This window comes from Strix uralensis, chromosome 15 (assembly GCF_047716275.1).
Source record: "Strix uralensis isolate ZFMK-TIS-50842 chromosome 15, bStrUra1, whole genome shotgun sequence".
In the NCBI taxonomy this organism is placed as follows: Eukaryota; Metazoa; Chordata; class Aves; order Strigiformes; family Strigidae; genus Strix; species Strix uralensis.
Genome location: NC_133986.1, coordinates 10,997,145 through 11,003,558, shown reverse-complemented (window position 1 = coordinate 11,003,558; position 6,414 = coordinate 10,997,145). Strand labels below are relative to the sequence as shown.

The 6,414-nt window shown below is 42.6% G+C and overlaps 1 protein-coding gene across 2 annotated transcripts in view; it reads left to right on the top strand.

Moving 5' to 3' along the window:
- RAB3IL1 (RAB3A interacting protein like 1) overlaps positions 1–6,414 on the top strand; it is a 74,137-nt gene that overhangs the window by 59,419 nt on the left and 8,304 nt on the right. For both annotated transcript variants that reach the window (XM_074884369.1, XM_074884366.1), the window contains exon 24: positions 5,729–6,125. The gene's annotated coding sequence lies outside the window, so the exon portion shown is untranslated. The remainder of the gene's footprint in view (positions 1–5,728; positions 6,126–6,414) is intronic.

The window sequence follows — 6,414 nt, the reverse complement described above, 5'->3', positions numbered from 1 at the left end:
TCTTTTCCCCCCTTCTCTTTTCCCCCCTTCTCTTTTCCCCCCTTCTCTTTTCCCCCCTTCTCTTTTCCCCCCTTCTCTTTTCCCCCCTTCTCTTTTCCCCCCTTCTCTTTTCCCCCCTTCTCTTTTCCCCTTTTTCCTCCTCCCCCCCCCCCCCCCCCCCCTTTTTTTTTTCCTCCAGAATTCTCACCTTACTTCTTAGTGTTGGGCTTAGAAAGAGGATTTTGGTGTTCTGTCTGAAATTAGCATTGTTTTACTGAGTTACTGACTCAGTGGCTGTCAGACCTAACAGTTGTCTTTTGGCACAGGGAGAGCTGTTTGACAGCAAGCTCAGCTAGAGATCTCTTGCTTAGGGCAATGCTTTTATGAAACAGGTGGGACAGTTCCATCTTTTCTTTGCTGTGGGGCATTTTATGTTAAAATAATCCCTGTCATTAGGTTATGCAAGGTGTTGCAGTGCAAGGGCAAAAACAATGGAACAGCATTTTCACTGCTGTCTTTCCATGTCTGAAGGTGTCTGGCCACTCTCCAGGGCAAGGTGGTTGTGACCCACAGCTTTCCTGGTGATAGATACCTTTTCTTGCATTAATAAGTGGAAGGCTTATTAATCCTTTCTGTAGAGGCACTGACTGATTCTAGGCAAATTTCATATACAAATGTTTTAGGGTACAGGCAGCACCCTCTAAGTTACAGCATCCTGTTGCATGATCAGATTTTAGGATTGGAGCAACACTGGCTTCCAGTAGCTCAGCCCTTTATTTGTCTCGACTTTCATTAGCACTGTGTTCTGACCTGGTCTGGAAAAGCAGGGGAAGCAACCCCTGTGATTAACCAGCAGATGTTTTAATTCACGATGCTTATTTGCTCTCTAACCAACTCTTGTATCTTCTTGTTGAAGGAGGGAGCTTATGCGTGGGATGAGAGACCACCTTTTTCAGTGAAAGCGAGAAATGCCTCCAGTCCTGGTGCAGTTGTGCTTCTGTCCAGCCCCAGCCATAGTTTAGAGCAGGCACAGACAAGGGTGCTCTGTTTTTGCCTGCTGCCATTAGCCTGAAGGAGCTGACAACAGTGAATACCTAAAAATTTCTTGCTCCTCTCCTTTTCTCCACCCATGCTCCCTACGCAGGCAACAGGAACACAGATCAAAGTGGAAGATCCTACACCACTTCTATAGCAGTGAGAATCACTCTGTGCTGCCTCTGTGCCAAGGCATGCTATCGGTTTCCTCTGCTTCTGCCTAGTCTTATTCCTGCACAAGGACTTCAGCCTATTAAACAGTCTTTTCCTGTGGCGTGGGTTGACGAAAGTCAGAAATGAAAGGAATGTTTTCCTAAGACTTGCTGGTTTTATTTAGTTTGGTTCAAAATAGACCTCTGACAAGGATAATAATAAATGTCAGCAAGACGCTACATTAAGGTGGACCTGAAGCTCATTGCTTGTAATGAGAAGTTTACCATGACACTTTCTGTGCTGACCTCTTTGAATTTCAGGATTTTAATCCTGTAGACATGTCTGTATAGCACCTTGGATGCTTTAACCTTTGTAATGCTGAGTGTTCCCACTATAGCCTGCCTTTCCCTTGCAACCACACACCTGGAGGCTGCTGTCCTGGTGCTTTCACTGTGGTAGCCAAGTGCCTTTATCCTCAGGGCCTTGCACAGTTGCATTCTGATGTGTTTTTCTGTCTGTTATGTCTGGTTTCTCCTAAAAATTAATTGCCTTGTGTAAGTGAATCATCCTTTCTTACCCTACTTTCTTACCCTTTGCCTTGTAGCTTTTAGTTTAGAATGTTAGAGCCTACTGGATAATACAGTAGATCAATAATTTACATATCCAATAAATATTACTTGTACATTACATGTGCATGGAACATGCAATTCCTACACCTCACCCAGTGTGCTCTGGTCAGTGCTAACATCATCGCAGGCAGGAGCAACCAGTAATGAGTTTAAGTGCATTTTGATGAAAACTGTGTTGTTACTGTTGGAAAACTGGTCTGTGGACTCCCTGCTCACCGGAGAGGATGTCCAGATGAGGAGAGTTGTCAGGAAGATCCCATTGCTTCTGTTCCTCGCTTGCTAACAGGAAGATGGTTTTCCTTCTCCCTTTTTTCCTCTCTCTTTCTCTCCTTGTTTAGGTTGTGGGTTTTTTGATTTGGTTTGGTTTTATTTGTTCGGGTTTTTTGCATTGGGTTGGGTTTTTTGGTTGTTTTCTTCCCCCCTAAAATAGCTTTGAGATCCATGTATGCCATAAATTGTGGATTCAGCTAAAAAACATCATAAATTTGTGCATGTAAGCCTGTCTCGACTTCCATTGTGCACCACCCTTTGCAAAATCATCCTATAAGCAAAATGAATCCATGCTGGTTTATTGGAAGAAACCTTGCCAACAAATCATTTATCTGTTGAGTCTGCAGGGTTTGGGGCTTGGTAATGTGAAGTGTTGAGCAGCCTCATTGCCTGAGCGGTGCAGTAACGACTTCTGTACCAACTACTGCATCCTGAAAGGCAAGCGTGTGTAAGACCACCTGGTAGGAAGAGTATCCAGGAATTCAGTGTTAAAGTTGTACTTAAAGAACTCCAAATGCAGTGAAGTGAGAAATTCTATCTAAAGAAACATAAACTCTTAGCAGCAGTGAAAGTCATGGACCGTTGTCATGAACATACGTCCCTGCTTTTTTTTTTTTCAAATCATCACTTCTCCACCTTTTGCATTCTGTAAATCTTTTTGCAAGAAAGCACGATCAAGGAAGGTGAACAGAAGGCGGTAGGGTAGATAACATGGTGGAATATGTTTAATTTAGGTGCAATTCTGAGACGCCTTCAACTTATTTTCTTTGATCCTGTTGCATGATGTATCTATTGATACTCCGCCTTTCTGCTTGTAAGTGTGGTGTCATTTTGCAGCACATTATTTGAATTTGCAGGCTACAGCTCTGAAGCAAGGGCTCTAACTACAAAAGTCAGGCTCTTCTAAGCTTTATTTGTTAAGAAATACTGTAGTACTGTCCTCACACCAGACCTTGGCTCGCATCAGTCATTGTGCTGGTCTGGTGGAGGAGAAAGAGGAGAGAGCTGCTTCAAACTCTGGGATTCCATGCGTAGAAGAAAATCCCAAGGGAAATCAAGCTTAGCTGTCAAATCTATATTGTCTAGCTCTTCATGGTGATAAATTGCTGCTTTGATTTGTTATCCCAGTGAATTTAAACTTTGGTGCTATAGATATTTTTCCCAGTCATCTTTGTGGAACCCCTATGCAGTTGTTCATGGATTCCAAGGAGTCTGCAGACCTCAGTTTGATAATCATTGCGTATTAAGATCTATTATTGCTTTTCAGCTGTAATTTATAGCATATCTATTGGATTATGTGAATTACTTTAACATTTCCACTTCTGGTAGCAGTTCAGAACAAAGCCCCAGCAACAACTCTTGCTCTGTTGCTTCTACAGAGTAAAATCCTGTACAACTGTAAATTGGTGAATCCCAGTGATTTTCCTGTTAATAGCAGCTGAAGCTCTGGTTCTCTAGTTTCTGTGACTGTGCTGGGAGGGACAGTAGCTCTGCTTTGAGCCAGGAGGTTGTACTGTAGCCCTCCAGAGGTCCTTTGCAAATTATAGAACTTTTTAATTCCATATAGAAGAGAATTGCAAAGCTGAAGAACATGGAGATGTCTTACAAGATGGAGAGGGCCACTGGACAACACACAGGAAGGAATAAGAAAACATACTACAACAGCTTGTTTTAGGATGCATTTCTTCAAGCTTCTCTAGTGATATTTTACTGTTAGAAAGTAGAGGGAATCCACTGCAAAGCCAGATTTTTTGAAAGGAAATTAATTTGCAAATTCATGAAATATTTTTACCTGAACTGTTCAGTGTCCTAATTGAAGGTTGTGTCCTCTATGTCCACAACTAGATCCAAAGCCATGGATGGCTTCTTTTGACTTGTAGAGATAAAGATACGCATTATTGGTAAGTCACAGTATTATCTGATGGTTGTAGTCCATCAGGTGACTGCTCCACAAAAGGAATGTATTAGTGTTATCGAAATCAGTGGTTATTTTGTATAAAACAAGCTTTAGCAGTCAACCCATGGAAGTTGATACTCAGAGCTGATGACTTTAAGCAGTGGATGATCTAAGCATGGCTGGCTACATATGCAATCGCTGGGCTTGGATGGTATATTTGCCTGGGCAAGTTCTCCCTCCTGAGAAATGAACTGGTAAGGAGGTGGGTACATTTTGGAATCGGCTCTTGTACCTGTTGGACATAGACATAAAATCTGCACACAGAACTCCTCACCTAGATATTTCACATAGATACTTGTGTAATAACTTCCTGACAAGTCATGGAAAGGTGCCTATGAAAAAACCCCCAGTGCTATCATCCTCTTGCAGCACAGCCCATAACGCTGTCAAGGCTTTATGTAGCACTTGTTCTAGGTTTGTTTGGCTCCTGGGGTGCAAACCATAAATGAGAGGAGAACAGAGTCTCTTCTGTGGCCAAGTAGGTGAAAGGCTGCATTTGTTGCGTGGTGTAGCTTTAACAGCACAAAGAGCTTGTGTAAGGGACATAAAAGCCCTGAGTTTAATCATGTAGTCATGAGATGTGGAGAAAAAAAAGGTGAGAAACATGACAGGAGAGAAAACATGGAAAAGGGGATATAGAGAAGTGCAAAATGGAGGAGTTTTTGAGGGAGCACATGTAGAAGGGGTATGTCTGCCCTTCAGGGTAATATCGAAATATGTAGGCTAATGAGTAAGTGAAGGACATCTTGCTGGGTTAGTCTGGAATGGGGACAAATCAGGGCAAATTGGTAGTTCAAGTATCTTTACACTGTGTCATGCATTAATTTGTTAAGGGAACAAAGACCTTGAGGGAATTGTTTTAAAATGTAGTGGAAATCACAATTTTTGTGTTTGTCATCTCATCCATTTATCGAGTTTTATGTAGAAGTTGGTAAGATCAGATAAGATTCTTTCAATCTGCCTTTTAGAAAGGATTAGAGTCTTCATTAGTAGCTGGAGGATGATTTTGATAGCAGCACCCAGCCTGGCACCAGCATGTGGAAATGCACCACAGCTGCACAGTAGCCCTCATGGCTGCAGGGAAAATCCTCCTTTTTCCCCATTTTAAATAGCACGAGATCCATCACTGGCCACTTGGTAAGGCCGGATGGCTCTGTGGCACATGGTGGGAAAAGGAGGCAGCAGGGGAGAGCAGTGAGCAAGGGGTGCACGGGGGGGACACGGAGCAGGGATTTGAAGGGGAAAAAGGAATGGGCTAGGGCAGAAAGTGTGAACTGAGGATATTGGGGAAAAAAATAGAGTGAAGATCAGATTTAGCCACACCTTTAGACTTTTAGCTACCTTTAGTTACTCTGCGAAGGAAAAATACATGTAAGGAGAGAAAGGACCCCAGGCTTTCCCTCCCTTTGACAAGAAGGAAAGGCTGAGGAGCTCTGAACTTGGGTTGAGACGGGTGATAATAACTTGGTTTGATACATTAAAACACAGTGGGGAACAGCTAAAGGACATCCTGCCTGGGCTGGGGAAAGGGTGCTGGAGCGTGGAGCCTGAAGTGAGGGAACCCAACGGTTAGGCAGGGATGCCATTGCAGCATCACTTTAATAACAAAAGCAACCTTCTCCTCAAAGTTCTCAAACTTCTGCTCCTTAAGGGCAGACACAAACTCTTCCTTCTTTCTGTCTCTGCCCTGAAACAAATTGAGAAGCAATCAGCTAATGGCTCTGAGGAGGAAACAGCCTTGTCCATCACCGTATAGAACAGACGGGTGCATGAAGGATGATGTGGTTCTGCATAGCATCCAGATATCTGATTCTGCACCAAAGGAAGGTGATTCAAGCAGAAAAACACCCAAGATGCTGAAATAATGAGCAGTAATTTATCCAAAGTTAAGCAGTAACTACTATGTATTTCACTGGATGAAGACTGGATCCTTGGCTTGAGCTTTCAGGATGGAGTATTCCCCTCCTGATGAAAGAAAAAACAGTATTTGGTTCCTTGAGGATATCATGGATCTTCAAAAGAAGAAACTGCAACTTCTTTGAGCATCTTGAAACTTATGTCTACCCACAAGGAAAACTCCATTTGCACTTTTCAAGAGAAGGGTAAGACCTTTTTCCTCTCATTAATATTTAAAAATATGATCCAGGCTACAATAAAATCTCTCAACCTCATTTCTATCTGGAAAGTAGCGTGGGAATAGTGCTTTCATTTTCAAAATGATTTAGGCATCTTAAACTACGTTGTTCTTAGGTCATTATGAAGCCCTCAAGAAGGTCTGCTTGTTAATAATACCGTTTCTGAGTGATAGTGCTCCCAGTTCACAGTTTAAATGTCCCTTGCTAATATATCTGACTCCTATTGTCTCCTCATTGCCTTTTGTTCATCTGCCAG